The sequence below is a fragment of the Lissotriton vulgaris genome, chromosome 7 (assembly GCF_964263255.1).
Source record: "Lissotriton vulgaris chromosome 7, aLisVul1.2, whole genome shotgun sequence".
Classification (NCBI taxonomy): Eukaryota; Metazoa; Chordata; class Amphibia; order Caudata; family Salamandridae; genus Lissotriton; species Lissotriton vulgaris.
In genome coordinates, this window is record NC_141695.1 from 580,165,364 (window position 1) to 580,184,864 (window position 19,501).

Here is a 19,501-nt window from a genome sequence, read left to right on the forward strand (position 1 = left end):
TTCGCGTGCTGGTTTCCGGCATTGACGGGATAGGTCCCATCTTCCGTAGTTCGTCTTTCTTGCCTTCTTGTTGAGCAATCTGCCATCTTGTCCATGGGTGTGATTTGTCCCGCTTGACACTTCATCTGTTTCATAACCATTCTCATCATCGGTTGACTGACTCCTTGAGGTTGAATAGCTTTGTGAGGTTGTCTAAGTATCATCATCTGTTGACTGACTCCTTGAGGTCGAATAGCTCCATGAGGTTGCATCAGTATCGCTTTCGCAATCCTGATTCATCCTGGTCTTTTGTGATGGTGACTTGGAGTGTTCCATGATGCTCTGTCTCTGGTTTCTTGACTCTGATTTACCCTCCCTCTTTTCAGCTTTGTTTGTTTCCTGGGCCTCTCCCTTAGGCATAAGGGGTGCCTCTTTCCAGACATCCATGTGTCTGGCATTGGAATGCACGTCTTTCGAGAAGTCTTTTGCTTTTATTCGCACTCCAGCCTCGGCCCCTCTGATGATTCTCTTTAGCGACCATTGCTCCTGAAGAATCTTGCGCTTCGTGTCTGCGCTTGAACAGCCTTCGATTATTCGGAGCCGAACTGCTTCTTCATTAGTAAATGTGTTGAAGTGGCAGCAGGGTACCAGGCTTAGTAACCGAGTAATGAACCTCGGCAGTGGTTCTCCTGGTTCCTGCCGCGCTGTATTGAAAGCGATGCGAGCATGATCCACTTCCACCAGTGCATGGAAATGGGCACGTAGCTTCACTTGGAGTCTTCCATAGCTCTCTGTGTCCCTTTTGGGAAATGATCTGATTAGGCGACGGCCCTCATGACCGACTAGCTGGAGGAGTAGCGTCAAACATTTTCCATCCCTGTGTTCACCGATTGCATCAAGAAAATCGTCTAGGGAATCCAGCCACCGGTTCCATTCGGGACCCAAGTTCTGACCGTCAGTCTGTGACACTGGGGGTGGTACTTCAATGCAAGGACTGGGCCGGTGGGTTGCTTTTACCGCCGCCATGAGGGAGGTGTGTTTTATCTGCTATCGTCGTAGAATTGTTCGCTTTGTTTCCCGTCTTGTCTGCTGACTTTCTTCGGCCAGGATTCCGTGTCTAGCCGTCTCCTTTGATTTCGGGCAGGTTCGCCACTCCTGGGTGACTACTGTATTCTGTCCGCCTTTAGCACGACTGTTTCAGGAGGCCTTACTGAGTTGGGCTTGGATTTCCTGATTTCGGAAATGGCCACCACTCAGCTGGTCCACACATGACACTTGGCTCAGCACCTTCCCACTTTTATTGGGGTGGCCTGCTAACTGCAGGTGATTTGGGGTTCTCCTTACCGTTGATCATCTGTCTTTGCGTGGCGCTGGAGGGTTGCGTCGGTACTTGCTTTTGTTCGTTACGTTCCAGATCTGGAGTTGCTTGGTGCATTTAAGATGTGCACTCGCCTGTGTTTGCTGACTTCGGGACTTGTATTTATCCGTGTTTGGTATGTTCAGGTCTGTATTGTCTCGTGCTCGTGGCGTTCTGGGTTTGCATTTGCTTACTTTAGTACCATTCGATATTCGTGCCAGCTTATGCTTGTTTGCATCAAGGCTTGCTTTTGCTCATGTCTGTTTGTGCTTGAAGCATGTGCTTGCTTGTGCTGGCTCTCAGTGTGTCTCTTGCACTTGCCAGTGCTTGTTGTGTTTACGGTTGTCTTTATTTGTATCTTGCGTTAATTGATGCTCGTTTTGTTATTGGTCTCGCATTCACCTTTGCGTGTCCTAATGCAACTCTTGCATTTACTTGTGCTTGTTTTGCCTTTGTTATTGCTTTTGCCAATGCTTGCTCACTTGTATCTGTCACTGCGCATTCATTGACATAGTCCGTCACTTGCCAGTGTTCATTCAATATAGTCATTCCATTTGCCACTGCTTGTTGATCTGCGTGTAGCAATGCTTGTGTCTCTTTGCATGGATCAATGCTTGTTTATGTGTTTTGCCTCTTGCCTCAGCCTGTGCTTGTTTTCCTTTACACTTGCCAAAGGTTGTTTGCTGTCTTTAGTGCATTTCCGGTGCTTCATTGATGTTTCAGGCTCTTTGCCTGACTTCAAAATGGCCGCCTCTATTTTGCACAGGGAGGTCGTCCCAGAAATCGCCTGACTTAAAGATGGCCGCCGCTAGGGAAGTCTCGTGTTTTACAGGGTTTCATTCAGGCTCTCATTCTCCACTTGGCACTCACCGGCAGCCAGCCTCTTCATGCAGCTCGCCCTCCGCACCTCTTCAGACGCTCCTCAGGCACTGGAGCAATCAGACGCGATCCAGGCGAGCTCCCTGTTTACCGCGCGTCAGGTAGGCGATGTCTCACGCATCGGGGGTGAGCTTTTCTTCCGTTTTGGCGCGAACAGCGCTCGGTCAGCACCGCTTGGCAGGCGGTCTCCGTGGGGCGCCGTCCTCCACGCGAGGGCACTTTCTCTTCTCTCTTGGGGTCTGGCAGAGTCAGGGTAGGCTCCTGGCTTCTGCTCCTGCAGCGCTGGCTGGACACCGCGCTCTCTTGCGCAAGTCGCGTTTTAGCGCGAAGGGGTCACTTCTGCCTCGGGCGTTGCGACGCTTGGTGCCTCGGCTCCCTCTTGAGTCCCTCCCAACTGCTGGGGGGGGGGACAGGGTCACCTGCTACTGGCCTCACGTGGCAGGTCGCAATTTTGTCCTTCTGGTCAGCGTCGCCTGCTCCTCGAGGCACGCTGGGGACAGGGCTCTCTCGTGAGGGTCTGTGGGGTTCAAGCACATCCCACCCTCGTCGCCAGCTGTAGCATCCTGCTACAATAAACACAGACACTATGGTGTGTTACTACGGGAGCTTTATTCTCACACAACTACTCTCGTCCCTGTCCCTACTCTGACTGCTCTGGTTCCGGTCACTGGCTCCTCCCGTTCCTGTCCCTCCCTCTTAACTCCACCCCAGCCACTAGACCACATTATACAATCTGACACATGGCTTCGTAGTATTGCATATTGAAAAGCGTCAGTTCTGAAGTCAATTATATTGTAATCTGTGTGGCACATCACCCCCTGGGGTGACGGGGCTGGTGCAGCGCTAAATAACAACACACCACACATCTCATACTTGGCAGGAGGACCCCGAGCGGTCTTTCGGTGTTTATTTATCTCCACTGGAGGAGCCCGCCCCGAGGAGTGCATGCTGTCACAACATTGTATGGGAGAGCCCGGGTGGCTCTCTACAATCTGTATTATATTTACTTGGTTACTTTCTCCATAGCTGCTCAACCAGGGTGAATGTGATGCATGGAATCTTGGTGTGATGGTCTTGAATGGAACACGTGGGTTCATTTCCCATCCTTGTCGCCAAAAATCTGTAGTGATGAAGTCTGTAGCCAAGATGTAGTTTCATGTAGATTTATTAAGTTCAGTTACAAGTAGATGAGTTGTAGAGATGCAGCCCCACCAGCAGCAGTCTGCCTGCTGCTCAGCCCATACTCCAACTGTCACACTCAAGCACCCAAACATTCCATTCAAGACCATCACACCAACATTCCATGCATCACATTCACACTAGCTGAGCAGCTACAGAGAAATTAACTTAAAGTAACCAGATACATATAATACAGGTTACAACATATACGTTGTTTATGGTCAGTTTGTCTTTATTTGGCCATGTTCTCCATTGTATTCTTGCCTCTAGTTCTTTATGTTTGTGTTGACGTTATACTAATAGTATTTACATGTTCTTGGGATTGTTGTTGGGTTTTAGTCCCATTCATCACAGTTTTCACAGTTGATGAGCTTTAGTCCCATTCAACACTAGTTCATGGGTTTTGGGGGTCTCAGTCCCATTTAATGTTGTTCACACATTGATGGGTTTTAGTCCCACTCAAAATTGTTTTCACTGTTTGTGGGTTTTAGTCACATTCAACACAGTTTTCACTGTTTGTGAGTTTTAGTCCCATTCAATGCAGTTCTCACAGTTGATGGGTTTTAGTCCCATTCAACTCAGTTTTCACTGTTTGTGAGTTTTAGTCACGTTCAACACAGTTAGTCTTTTTCCATTACACAAGGGTAGTTTCATGAGGTTCACCCTCTTATACACTTTTAGTCTCCACACAGTGGTTCTAATGGGTACGAGTCCCATGTTTTTCTACTTCTAATGAGTACAAGTCCCTTGTATTCAATTGTTTTGTTCACACTCTAACCATCACATTGGGGTTCAAATGAGTATGAGTCCCATGTTTTCTATTTCTAATGGGTATGAGCCTCATTTTTTCTGTTAATCTGTTTACGTTTCTAACCCCACATTGGGGTCCAAAGGGTTTTAGTCCCATGTGTGCCTTTGTTTTTGTTCATGTTGCGGTACATGCTTACATTTGTTTTATAACAGTGTTTAATTCATCCCGTGCTTCACGTTTGCTGTTTGGTATATCATTTTCACAGTGTGCCACACTCATGGTTGTCTGCACCTAGGCCTCTATGGCTGTATGGTAAGCAGTCAGCGTTCTTTCTTTCTTTCCCCTAACTTTTTTCTTTGGTCGATGTTGGGTGTAGATGTTCCATGTTTCTGGTCCATTTATTCACCTGTATTTTGGGGAAAGTCCGTTTGGGTGTCCTTCACCTTTTCCAACTCTTTCTTTAAAAAAAAAAATATAGGAGGCTGATGGGTGGGTGATATATATATATTATGTATATTTGTCTATGCATCTCCTCTACATTGTGTATTCTTCTTACATGTAAATCTTGTAAATCTCTTGTATATTTCTCTGAATTTTCTTCCATTTCTCTTGTACTTACTTTTGCATATCTCCTATCTCCCATGTATTTTCTTTCATACTCAGAGTGGTTTTTCTGGATTTCTATGCTATTATCCTTTCACGTTTGGGTTTACTTTCCTCTTGCTTTTTCTCTACTGTTGTTCATTTCCATTGCTTGGGTTCCTCTTGTTTGAACATTTCCTTATTTGTGGTTTCTATTTTTGTGTCATAGAAGAAAGAAGGATGTGTAGTAATCTGTATTGTATTTATTTGGTTAGTTTCTCCCTAGCTGCTCAGCAAGCTGGTCCTGAATGGAATGTTGGGGTACCTGGATGCTTGAGTGTGACAGTTAGAGTATGGGCTGAGCAGGCAGACTGCTCCTGGTGGGGCTGCATCACAAGAACTCAACTACTTGTAAGTGAACGTAATAAATCTACTTAAAGTATACTTTGGCTACTGGATTCAGTTATCACAGACTATAAAGAGTCTCTTAGAAGTTACAAAGGCAGTGAAGGTTGGTACTGCTACAGAGATAAGATTTATTTTTTCATCCTGAGGGTGAAGCGAAAATGGAGAGCCCAATAGGGATCCGTCTCAGCGCCTTCTTTTTAGAAGTGCCAATGCTGATCACAGGCAAGACCAGGTCAACTTAAAGCCCTGCTCCTCCCATGTCTAGGAACCCTAATCCCACATTCTCAAACCATTTGAATGGTACTAAAATACAGGTGTGTGTATTGTCTTGGGGTAACGCCCAAAAGAAAAATTCTGTAGTGTTGCAAACTGAATTGCTAAATACGAAAGAGGGATGGCTATCTTAGGAGAGCTTGGAGGCCATAGGGCCAAACAATGCCACTTTCAAAAGCATTTTGGGTATTAAGTAAATCTGCAAGTAAAAACATGTATGTTATTTCTCATTATTCAAGGCTTTAACACAATATTTACTAATTTTGGAGAATAAAAGCAGCAAAACATTTTGTGTTTGGTTTTCTGTCTTTTTTTGGGTCAAGCGTAAACTTACGAACTCTTGTATACTTTTTAGGTCGAACGTAAGGGTCCGAACACTGCTATACTTTAGTATACTTCTCTTATGGGCTTAAATCCATCTCCTTGCTTTTGATTTGTTTGTTTCAGTGCCCTTTAAAAATCATTGATTGCTAGTGGTCAGCCCTGCCTCTTTGTCCCTTCTTTTGTCTTCCTCCCAAGAGCAGTGACTAACTATGTTATCATTATGCTTTGTCGTGTTTATCTGTTCTTTGGGGGACTTTCTTTCCTTGGTTTCATACTCGTGTTTGGTGAAGCTCCCCTTTTCATTTGAGGAGCATTCTTGCTCTGAGCTTAGCTTCGCTGTAAACAGGGCTGCAAATCATGCTGTCATCTTGGTCACATTTACAATACCCTTTCCCCACCTGTGTTTTTATTTTATTCCTCCTTCAGGCTGTTAGACCTGGCCTCGTGGCATGGTACCCCACAACCCTCAGCGCCCGACAGTTGCCCCTGTACAGCAGAACCCCCCGGTCGTCCCATCTTCTGTCCGCCCGCTCCCTCCATGACCCTACCGATAGGACGACCATCCCCGTATCCCGCCATCTATCTTCCCGGTAACCGACGTCCCCAACCCGCATCAACCCGAAGGCCTCCGGTAGCCATCACCCTTCCCTAAGATCCCTGACTCCATAGCCCCCTGCATGACCCCGGCCCCATCAAAACACAGGCACCAGATGCACCATGCCTGGCTGGGGGGTAGGGGGCTTCCTCTGAGTGAGATAGGGTGGAGTAGTTTCGATCACACCTCTGGCCTCCCCCTGAAGACTGGTTTCAATCGTCCCTCCGGCCTCCCCGAGAGCTGGCCCCACTCCCTGCTGGGTGTCTGGAACCACCCGGACCCAGATACCCGCCTCCGAGGGCTCGGACTTAACCAGGGCCGCTCTGGAACTAGCGGGCAGATGAATCCTGGAAGAAGAGAGCCCTGCTGACCTGGTTGCGGCTTAACCATCTCACGAAAAGATCGCTACCCGAACTTTGGAACCTTTGGGAGCCCTGCTGACTTGGTCGCAGCTCCCTCGAACTTTAACTATCTCGGTGTGAGCCCTGCTGACTTAGTTGCGGCTCCCTTGAAATCTATCGACATCTGCTTGAGCCCTGCTGACTTGGTCGCGGCTCCCTCGAACTTTAACAACTTCAGCGTGAGCCCTGCTTACTTGGTCGCGGCTCCCTTGAAACCTCATGACGCTGCGACAACCTCTACTTGAGCCCTGCTGACGTGGTCGCGGCTCCCCAAGAACTGAAGGACACTCCGTTCACTCGTGCCCGAGCCCTGCTGACCTGGTCGCGGCTCTAAGAGTACTCTGGTCCGGCTGGACCGACGACGCTACCGAAACAACGTAACTCGAGGAGGGTGAGTGGAGCAACCAGTGCGACTGACGCCTACAACAGCCCGTATCCCCCGGCTCGAGGATTGAAAGCCGTGCGCCGGATATGTGTCGTACTGACCCTAGTACTGTGACTGTCCCGCTTCCCACACCCCTGCAACCAAGAACTTACAAACCCTCGACCTAAATGTAAATACTTGACTATTTGACCTGAAAGTACCTCATAACTACTGCTTGATAAAGAACCTTTTATTCAGTAATCTCTGTGTGGTGTCCATTTATAGAGTGGTGGAATCTCAGTGTGTACGATCCTAAATACGAAGCCCTCTCCTATAGGGCCTCACGCCTGTGCTCTGCAGCGTTCCTGGGAGAGGCGGGTCACGGCTGGTCAGGAGAATGATCTCTGTCCTCCCTGGGATCGCCCCTTCTAACACAGGCCAACTGATGTGCTCGGTTCTGCACTCTGTGCTGCCAGGCCCCACCCTCCAAACCTTCCTGGCCTCGGTCACTTCCAAGCAGACTGCCTGCTATGCTGATCGTCCTGACGCCCTCTTCTGAGTTTTTTCTTAAACTTTCCATCATTGTCGAACTATAAATCATAATGCAATGTGCATTGTTTACTGGAAGGCAATAGGGAACATTCCTCAGACCCCCCCAACTTTTCACGATTTCGTGACCGGCGATTTGCCTGTGAAATTGAACGAGGAAAGTGATGCCCGCTACTTAGAACAAACCTGCAGTGATAAAGAAGAAAATAAGAAACTATCACCTCATTTTATTTAGTGCTCTTTTGTTTACATAATGCCAGGCAATTCGTTTTCAAAGTAGCACTCCAAACCTACTTCTCCGTGCCCCCCATCCCTGCTTCATGTATACATTGGAGGTGGCCTTTGAGACTGGCCACCTGCCAGATTCCACCATGCAGGGGCTTGTCATGTCCATACCTAAGCCGGGCGAGACGGTTTGGAGATGTCTAACTACAGACCCCTCTCTATGCTTGCCACGGAATACAAGATCCTAAGCAAGGCCCTCGCAAACCGTATACAACAGCACCTTCATACGCTTGTTCACAGCGATCAGTGCGGCTTCCTCCCTAATCACAGCACCTCTTTGAACACTAGACGGCTACATGGCGTAATGGCGGCCACTCTGAGAGCTTATCGCCACACGGGTTGCATTGCGCTGGACTTTAGACAAGCATTCGATTCCCTTTCTTGGGACTTCATGTTTGCAACATTGCAACAATTTGGTTTCCCGAATATATACCTTAAATGGGTCCGCTTATTATACACATCCCCTACAGCCATAGCCCATACGGGCAACCATATCTCTGACCAATATAACATTTACAGGGGCACACTGCAGGGGTGCCCTTTATCTCCCTTAATATTTGTATTGGCGCCGGAACCCGTGGCACTGGCTCTTCGGAGATCGGTAGACCTATTTGGCATCCGCATAGACGGAGTACATCACTAAATATCTATTTACGCGGACGATATACTCCTATATTTTAAGGACCTGACTGCAGATAATGCTCCCCTCCCGGGTATATTTACCACCTTTGAACGCCTCTCTGGACTGGCCATAAACCCAGAAAAATCAGTTGGCTATTTCTTCCGAGATATGCCGCATATAACCCGTCTACAATTTGGCCTACCAGTGGCCCCCATTACTTTTAAATACCTAGGTATCTGCATATATAGATCACAAGAGGACCAGATAGAGGGCAATATATTAAGGGCTATTAGAGGACTCCGCCCTAATGTTGGGTTTTGGACCTCCCTGCCCTTATCACATGCTGGAGAAAGGCCCTCTCATACACGTCCACAAAGGCCCCCTATGCTCCGAACGTCCCCTTATTGGCCATCCCTACACCACAAGGACGACTCACGCAAACCAGACTACAGGCTTGGAAGGATGCTGGGGTGGAGGTAGTGGGAGACTTATTTGGGGGCGGCAATATACTGGATCATGACTAATTTGTACCGGCTACGGGAGCACCGCCACTTCTGTTTCTTTTACACGCCACTGTGACACACTACATCAGAACCACATGGGCCCCACAGAGGACTGAACCCCCACACCATACCTTAGTACACCTCTTATCCTACATGGGAACGGGCGGACATCTGGTGCGCTGGTTATACACTGGGATACGGGCACATGCAGCAATAACACTTACATCCCTTAGAACGCGGTGGGCGGAGGATACCGGGGAGGAGATCACGGACCAAGCATGGAAACGTGTGCTGGAACACCCCAAAAAGGTATCGCGTAATGCGAGGTTTAAATTCATTCAGACGAATATAGGTCCTACCTTATCCCGACAAGAATACACCATATGTTTCAGGGCTCCCCCCACTATTGCCCCCGTTGCAAAGGAGATGAGGCAGACTTTATGCACATGCTGTGGGCTTGCCCCCGCATAAAGGATTATTGGGGCGAAGTGCACCGCTCTCTAACTACAGTCACACACCTCCCGGTCCCAGATGAGGTGCTCCACTGTCTCGTGGGACTTCGTAGACGCCCCAAGAACCAAAAGGTGAGACTAAAATTCATAGACCTAGCATTCATCCGGGCGATTTGAGTGCTCACGATGAGGTGGAAGTCCCCCAAGGTACCGGCGGTCCCTGTCTGGCAGTCGGACATGCTGCAAGGGGGGAAAGCGGAAGGTGCTGCTCTCCGAATGGAAGAGGAGAGAGGGCTGAGGAAGCAGCCCATCTCGCTGGAATGGGAGGCCATGCTACTCGACCTGGAAGTACTAGAACTGCCCCCTGCACAAGATACTGAGACCTCGTACGCTATGAGACAGTTTAGATTCCTGAGGCTATTAGGCTCGGTTCCATTGAAATGACAGGAATCTATCCAATTCCTCGCTTCCTTCAGAAGGGGAACCATAGGAAGACCCCCGGCAATCACAGTGGCTGCCGGGAAGGGACTGACCAGGAGGGGGCGGGGGGACGGTTGGGGTGGGTGGGAGTTGGGTTTTGTTCATGTTACCAATAGTTAATACGAATACGCACTAATTTTGAAGACTCGCTGGCGATGCAACAAGACCACCACTAGATTAGTAACGTTTCCAGCACTGAATTTGACCTTGCTTGGTCTGCTTTATCATGTATGACAACAAATGGGTAACTGTTACATGACTCATGTATGATGTTTGGTGAATTACGGGAAAAACAAAAACGACTGTATGTAAACGAATATTTTCCTAATGTACATGCTATGATGCGGTCACCAATAAAGTGTGTTAAAAAAAATGTATACAGTGGAGGTTGAAACCAGCTCATGTTTTCGCCCCCTCCCTACTTGCATCTCAATTTGCACAAATACACTGTGAAATGTAATTTAAAAATACAAGAAGATACTCCGACTATTTTCATTCTATGTCATGTTTGTGCCTTGCTAAAAGTATCGGCTTATTTATTTAAATATATTGACATCAAACATGCATCATGGTTTAATTTTTTATACTGCATGAATTTACGTCAAATCACTGACCAAACAAGATCCATATGCAATGCAGGAGAGCCATACCAATGCAGACGCCACTTCAAAGAAATCTGCATAGCCCGCCTGACACAAATCTCCTTTTTCAATGCTGCGTATAAGAAAGAGATTGTCAAAGTTAATGTTTTAAATGCAAAAAGTACGTGTGTTGGACCTGGGCCTCTTGGCAGGGTCATCCCTAAACTTTTTGCCTTCCTCCAATGCTCTCTCTGACCTATTTTGTTTGGTTTAATGACTCTGGGCACTTTACCACTGCTGACCAGTGCTAAAGTGCATATGCTCTCCCTACTGAAAATTGTACATGTGATTGATGTCCATGATTGGTTCATTGGATTTACTGTTAGTCCCTAGTAAAGTGCACCCGGAGTGCCAGGGCTTGTGAATACCAATACCGCTAGTGGGCTTGCAGCGCTGGTTGCGCCACCCACAGAAGCAGCCTTAAGATGTGTCTAGGAACTGCCATTGCAGAACCTGCGTGCAGTTGCGTACTGTCACGCTGGCTGGGCAAGTGCACCCACTTGCCAGCCTCCAAACCTTCCCTTAACTTCATATTAGTCACCCCTATGGTAGGCCCGAGGGCAGGGTGCATTGTAAGTGTAAGGTAGGACAGGCCCTGATGTGCGTGGCATGTCCTAGTAGTGAATTACAACTAAATTCGTATTTCACTATTGTAAGGCTACCTGCTTCCTTTAGGCCAGAACGGGCTGCTGGAATTATTACACACTATAATCCCAGCAGGCTCAGGGAGCATGGTAGAGAGTCATGTTTAGTATGCCTGAACTCAGAATAATAAAATATTTCTTTTAGTAAAGTTTATTTTAATATCCTGTGTTTGCAAATGCTACTTTTAGAAAGTTAGCATTTGCTTGCCTAACCATTTCAGCCCGCCTCTGCTGGTATGTGTATCTGACTGTCTGGGATGTGTGAGTGACAGGGCTGGGGGATGACAGGTGGTGAATGCGAAGATTACACCTTAGTGGGAGGTAGGAGTGGCTCTTGACTCTGAATCTTGCTGTGCTCTGCCACCACAATGATGGCTCCACCCTCCTGGGGAGCGACTGATGACTCAGCCGACACCTGGCCCAGGAAGGGCGAAGCCCCATCAACAAGGTACTTCTGGCTGCCTCTGTCCACACAATGGTGGCTCCACCTCCTGTGGGGCGTCTGATGCGCCTGCCCCTCACACTGAAAGCAGAAGCCGGATTGCACCCACCAGAGTACTCAAGGACTGAAAGTGGCTATGCAAAGGCCCCCCTGGCCTGCGAGAACAAAAGGAATGCAGTATAAAAGTAGGAGCCCTGCTCCTTGTAAATTAGATCCTGTTTGGGCTACAGAAGGAACTCTGCCCGACGAGAAGGACCGGGAAGGACAAGGCGGAGTGCTGTCTCTGGCCTGTGTCTGGTGCCTTGCTGCCGAAGGAGAGGAAAAGAAAAGACTACAAGAAGACTTTTGCTTTGTGAAACTTTGTGCCAAACTCTGCTGAAAGATCTCCAAGGGCTTGCTGCTGAACTTGCCCCCTGACCAGCGCCCCAGGACCAGTGGGCGCTACACCCTGAAGGAAGCGACTGTGTGTGCTGCTTATCGCTGCAGTACTGACGGAGGAGTCTGGGAGCGCTGGGCAATCCTGCCACGCTCCCCGTAATCCAAGGCATCGACAGCCCCCCAAGCACCGTGACCGGGGCCCAAAGCAACAGCGAGAGCAACGTGAGGTCCAGCCGCCGCTGGCCCGAACACCGTGACCGCCTCTGCACCGGGAGCCCGAGAGCAACGTGAAGGAGGACCCGTCCGGTCCAAGCTCCCGGATTGACTGCGCTTCAAGCCGTCAAGCCACCTGCGAAGACGGACAGCCGCCCTGTGATAACCCCCCTCTGGTCGATATCCTGCCCGACAGCTCAGCTGTGAGCGCACAGCTGCAACCGGCACTTTGGCTGGGTACGTCCTGCACTTGGGGACCATACTGTCACTGGCCGCCACCACACAGCCGCCGACTCCAAGGTCGGAGCGAACGACGAAGGAAGGACCCTGCCGCCACTGAACACCGCCGCCCCGGATGACCCGTGACCTGCCCGGCTGAGAGCCGCAGCGAACAGCGACCCCGGAAAAGCAACGCGACGTGGGACAGCTCCCCTGGAAGCCGGCCGCTCCACAAGAATTTGAAAGGTACTGTGTTGTATCCTCACGGTGCGAGCGTCCTGCAACTCGAGCTCGCACCGCGCTATCTGCTCCCAACGCGAGCCGCCTCTGAAACCGAGGCTCGCACAGCTCCTGGTCCTCGGAACCCACGCGGGAAGCGTGAACTCTGGCCAGCCTGGCCCGATCTCCTCTCTGAAGCGAGCGGAGACAGCGGAAAGCGTATTGAGGCGCTACAAGACACTGAACCTTGTCGAACCTGGGCAGAAGGCCCAAAAGAGTGCTTATTGCTAAGAAAGAACTGTGGCAACCTGAACTTAAGTAACCTGGAACCGCTATTGAAAGTTTGACAACTGTATTTACAGCCCTGCTTGAAAGTTATATGAAGATATATATTTTTACAAATACAGTTTGGTGTCATTGTGTGGTGGGTTGGCTGTGACGGTGTAATATTGCAAATGTTTAACCCTATGTGCCCCAGAGATTAGTCTAAGACTGCTTAAGCCACACTACCTAGAGGGTAAGCAGAGGTTGTCTTGAAGGTAGCCCTCAGCCCTGACGAGGAAGAGAGAGTCCCTGCTTGTCGCTAGTGTTGCACTGCGCCAACTAGAGCCTCCCCCTTCCTACATTGGACGCAGCGGTGAGGATTTTCGAATTTACATTTGCAGTGTTTATACCTTAACTTCTGACCATTGCACAGTGATTACAGTCCAGTAACTTAGCCACAGACTTTTTTTTTTTGATTTATGTGTTGCTAGAAGAGATATCCATGTGTTTTTGAAGTCATGCCTGTGTCAGTGAAAATGGAAAAGGCACCATCCATTTCTTCTATTGACTGTGATTGGGAGAAACTAGAAAACTATACCGGGAAACAGCTCAAGAGCTTCTGCAAAAATTTGAACATTTCCATGACCGGACTCTCCAGAAGGGAGCAGTTCCAAAAGGCGCTGAGGGCCTGGGTCAAGGCAAGGAATGCCCCTGGAAAGGATTTTGAATTTGAGGATGCAGAACAGCAGCTGGAGGGACCCCTGACTCCAGAGTGGAGGGGTGCAACCTCCCCATTGGTTAGCAGTGTTTCTGGCCGAGGTCTGTCACCAGAGGAGCTGGCGGACAGACAGGCCACCCGAGAACATGAAATGAAGTTGGCGGAGCTGAATTGCCAACTGGAGCTAGAATCTAGGAAGTTAGCCCTGGAAGAAATGAAAATGGAGCTTGCGCATGACTTAAGAATGAGGAAACTTGACTTGGAGCTCGAGGGGCTTGAGGCCAGGAGGGCTTCAGCCCAGCAACAAGAAATATGTGTAGCTCAGAGATTGAGCTTTGCTGAGTTGGAGGTGGAGTCCAGCTCAGATGGTGGCAGCAACATTCAGGTATCTAGTGCTGACAGCATAGTGCGCGCACCTAGAGATATGGCACCTGACTTGGAGGGGGTTAACTTACACCAGGAGGTTCAAGGGCATGAGGTAGCTCCAGTAGTGCGCAGCGTCCCTGAAGGGAATAGGGTAGCCTGCGTAGGAGTTCATGGTCCTAGTGGTGGGAGGGATTCCCCCATGGTTGAGGTCCGGGTGGGTGAGTGTAAAGACCGCCCAGAAGAGTGTGGGTTGTGTGACACAGACAGTCCGCTACTGTCTGGCCAGTCTCAGAAGGATGGCCTGGAGTATGTGTGTGAGGCGCTGGATGGAGAGGCAGAGGATAGTTTGGTTAACCCTGCTAGGGGGCTGTGTAATCCAATTGTGGGAGAGCATACTTTAAGTCCCAGTTTTCCAGAGCTATGCCAACACCTGTTTGAGAGTGAGTTCTCTGACCCCAGGGAGCTCACATCGGAGGCAGACCTTGTGGTGGAATCCAGAGGGTCTGGAGAGGCATTGGGGTGTGATCCTGTGGGGAGTGGCTCAGGTATCTTCCAGCCCAGAGTGGTGGGAGTGGCGCAGAGTAGCCCAGCTAGGTCCTGTAGTAGTGAGAGGGGTGTAGGGCCTCACGTCCTGTCCTTGAGGGGAAGGAGTGAGAATGGGTTTTGTCCCGGTAGTGCCCAACCTCAGTCTCAGAGCCTGGATGGTTCTTTAAGGGAACACCAGGTGGGGAGCCTAGGCTGTCCGGATGAGTCACCCGCTGAGGGTGATCCCCCAGTGGCTAGAGAACGTGGAGGCTCTGTAAACAGAGCTCCAGTAGTTCTGGTGTCTGGCAGTACCACTCCAGTTGGGAGGGTGCAGAAGTCCAGAAGGAGGGGCGAGAGGGGGAAAGAGTCCCCAGTGGAAAAACCAGTGGGCCAGGGGCCAGCCAGCAGGGCTGCGTCCCCAGTGAATGACCATGGGGACACCGCTTCTGTCCTGGGGGATCTTCCCGCACTGTCAGATGGACAGGGGTTGGGAGATCTGCACCAGGCAGACTGTCGCACGGCACATGAGCTATATGCCACCCTCAGGGGGGACATGCGTGCTCCCCGGGAAGTCCTGGTGCGCCAGGCAAGAGTTCAACTGCAGGATTGGGTCCCTGAGTTGGAGAGCCAGGTTCAGGTGTTGTCTGACCTGGAGGGCAGGACCACTTTAATCAGTGTCCTGGCCCATTTCACTTCTAGGGGTACCACTCCAGTTGGGAGTGGGCAGTACTCTGGAAGGGGGTGCAGAGGGAGGAAGTCCTCGCCTCTGACCCCGGTTCAACTAGAGGGTCTAGACCCTAGGTTTAAGGGCCAGGTGCAGGGTGTCCCCCTGACCTGGTGCCCCAGTTGCAGGATAACACCCCTGAACTGGTGGGCGAATTGTGCAGGTCACCTGCCACAGGTGCCCTGACAATTCTGGAAGGGGGTACCACTCCAGGTGGGAGGGTACAGAGCCCCAAGGAGGAGGACCGGGAGTGGGAGAGCCCACCCCAGTGTTTGGTCCAGCCGCCAGGTACAGGCCTGGGGCTGGTGGGTTAGTGCCAGGATGACATACCTGACCTGACAGGAGGGAGAGTGGACAAAGGGTGCCAAGCACCTGGGGCTACTGCCCCCCACTCTCTGAGGCCACAGAGGTTTGGGAGCCCTGAGAGGCATGAGGCCTGGGTCTCAGCCCTGACTACTGTCAGTGGCCACTGTGATTTGATGACTGTCTGTTGGGAAACACCTGTGAGCAAGTTAAGGTTAGAGGCTGCACAGGTAGTGTCCACAGAGGAAGAGAAGGGTGCCCCATGGAGTAGCTGGGTGGACCCTGAGAGTATGTACAGAGGATTTAAAATAGGTTCTGATTGGCGTAGAACTGGAATGTGCCCCTGCTGTTGCGGGCCAGGTCCATGTTCTATCGCCCCAAGCAGGGAAGTCCATCACAGTGGTGATTGGTCTACCCTGCTATTTGGCTGGAAGGGGGTTGTGTTGGACCTGGGCCTTTTGGCAGGGTCATCCCTAAACTTTTTGCCTTCCTCCAATGCTCTCTCTGACCTATTTTGTTTGGTTTAATGACTCTGGGCACTTTACCACTGCTGACCAGTGCTAAAGTGCATATGCTCTCCCTACTGAAAATTGTACATGTGATTGATGTCCATGATTGGTTCATTGGATTTACTGTTAGTCCCTAGTAAAGTGCACCCGGAGTGCCAGGGCTTGTGAATACCAATACCGCTAGTGGGCTTGCAGCGCTGGTTGCGCCACCCACAGAAGCAGCCTTAAGATGTGTCTAGGAACTGCCATTGCAGAACCTGCGTGCAGTCGCGTACTGTCACGCTGGCTGGGCAAGTGCACCCACTTGCCAGCCTCCAAACCTTCCCTTAACTTCATATTAGTCACCCCTATGGTAGGCCCGAGGGCAGGGTGCATTGTAAGTGTAAGGTAGGACAGGCCCTGATGTGCGTGGCATGTCCTAGTAGTGAATTACAACTAAATTCGTATTTCACTATTGTAAGGCTACCTGCTTCCTTTAGGCCAGAACGGGCTGCTGGAATTATTACACACTATAATCCCAGCAGGCTCAGGGAGCATGGTAGAGAGTCATGTTTAGTATGCCTGAACTCAGAATAATAAAATATTTCTTTTAGTAAAGTTTATTTTAATATCCTGTGTTTGCAAATGCTACTTTTAGAAAGTTAGCATTTGCTTGCCTAACCATTTCAGCCCGCCTCTGCTGGTATGTGTATCTGACTGTCTGGGATGTGTGAGTGACAGGGCGGGGGGATGACAGGTGGTGAATGCGAAGATTACACCTTAGTGGGAGGTAGGAGTGGCTCTTGACTCTGAATCTTGCTGTGCTCTGCCACCACAATGCTGGCTCCACCCTCCTGGGGAGCGACTGATGACTCAGCCGACACCTGGCCCAGGAAGGGCGAAGCCCCATCAACAAGGTACTTCTGGCTGCCTCTGTCCACACAATGGTGGCTCCACCTCCTGTGGGGCGTCTGATGCGCCTGCCCCTCACACTGAAAGCAGAAGCCGGATTGCACCCACCAGAGTACTCAAGGACTGAAAGTGGCTATGCAAAGGCCCCCCTGGCCTGCGAGAACAAAAGGAATGCAGTATAAAAGTAGGAGCCCTGCTCCTTGTAAATTAGATCCTGTTTGGGCTACAGAAGGAACTCTGCCCGACGAGAAGGACCGGGAAGGACAAGGTGGAGTGCTGTCTCTGGCCTGTGTCTGGTGCCTTGCTGCCGAAGGAGAGGAAAAGAAAAGACTACAAGAAGACTTTTGCTTTGTGAAACTTTGTGCCAAACTCTGCTGAAAGATCTCCAAGGGCTTGCTGCTGAACTTGCCCCCTGACCAGCGCCCCAGGACCAGTGGGCGCTACACCCTGAAGGAAGCGACTGTGTGTGCTGCTTATCGCTGCAGTACTGACGGAGGAGTCTGGGAGCGCTGGGCAATCCTGCCACGCTCCCCGTAATCCAAGGCATCGACAGCCCCCCAAGCACCGTGACCGGGGCCCAAAGCAACAGCGAGAGCAACGTGAGGTCCAGCCGCCGCTGGCCCGAACACCGTGACCGCCTCTGCACCGGGAGCCCGAGGGCAACGTGAAGGAGGACCCGTCCGGTCCAAGCTCCCGGATTGACTGCGCTTCAAGCCGTCAAGCCACCTGCGAAGACGGACAGCCGCCCTGTGATAACCCCCCTCTGGTCGATATCCTGCCCGACAGCTCAGCTGTGAGCGCACAGCTGCAACCGGCACTTTGGCTGGGTACGTCCTGCACTTGGGGACCGTACTGCCACTGGCCGCCACCACACAGCCGCCGACTCAAAGGTCGGAGCGAACGACGAAGGAAGGACCCTGCCGCCACTGAACACCGCCGCCCCGGATGACCCGTGACCTGCCCGGCTGAGAGCCGCAGCGAACAGCGACCCCGGAAAAGCAACGCGACGTGGGACAGCTCCCCTGGAAGCCGGCCGCTCCACAAGAATTTGAAAGGTACTGTGTTGTATCCTCACGGTGCGAGCGTCCTGCAACTCGAGCTCGCACCGCGCTATCTGCTCCCAACGCGAGCCTCCTCTGAAACCGAGGCTCGCACAGCTCCTGGTCCTCGGAACCCACGCGGGAAGCGTGAACTCTGGCCAGCCGGGCCCGATCTCCTCTCTGAAGCGAGCGGAGACAGCGGAAAGCGTATTGAGGCGCTACAAGACACTGAACCTTGTCGAACCTGGGCAGAAGGCCCAAAAGAGTGCTTATTGCTAAGAAAGAACTGTGGCAACCTGAACTTAAGTAACCTGGAACCGCTATTGAAAGTTTGACAACTGTATTTACAGCCCTGCTTGAAAGTTATATAAAGATATATATTTTTACAAATACAGTTTGGTGTCATTGTGTGGTGGGTTGGCTGTGACGGTGTAATATTGCAAATGTTTAACCCTATGTGCCCCAGAGATTAGCCTAAGACTGCTTAAGCCACACTACCTAGAGGGTAAGCAGAGGTTGTCTTGAAGGTAGCCCTCAGCCCTGACGAGGAAGAGAGAGTCCCTGCTTGTCGCTAGTGTTGCACTGCGCCAACTAGAGCCTCCCCCTTCCTACAACATGTTTGAAGTAACTGCAGGTTATAGTCAATCGTTTACTGCTGCGAAAGAGAAGTTTGTGGCATGTGAAGCCACTGAAATCAATGGTGGTTAAAGGCCTCTGTGTGTTCCGCTGCAATGCTACAGTATTTTCTTTTGGGGGGGGGGCGGGGGGAGGCAATTTTATACAGATCAAAGTCCTCCCAAAGGTATTGAAGTGCTTCACATGAGCACCAGATACATTATGCAAGTTTTTTTTTTTTTAAGGAACTGGTTGATTTAGCTGTTGCCCGCTATGCTGGGAAGCTTAAATAATCATAAACTAAGCAACACACTGAGGCTCTTGTTCTCAAAAGATATTGTTGTGACCTGTTGGCTGCCATAGAAGAGGCTTGCTGCCATTAGCACCCTGCCTCGCTCTCGAACATCTATGTATTTTTATGTGCATGCATGTTTATCTGGGCATTTGAGCTTCGGGTGTATGTTTTTGTGCATGTTTCTATGCGTGTTTGTTTGCGCACCTGCCTGTGTGTATGTGTGTTTGCGTGCCTGTGTATATGTGTGTGTATGCATTTGTCTGTATATGTTTGTCTGTAGCTGCTAGCAGAAACCTTGCGGCAGGGCACAAGTCCTAAAAAAAAGAAGTGGGGGACTAACCTAGTTAATCGGTATGCAAGTTGCATCACAGCGCGTGATATCACAGTGTGTGACATCGCGACGCATGAGGCGCGTGACATCAGAGGAAGTGGCATCACAAGAAGTAACATCAGATCTTAAGCCCTCACATATATGTTAATACCAAAGGGGATGATGGAAGGAGTGTTTTAAC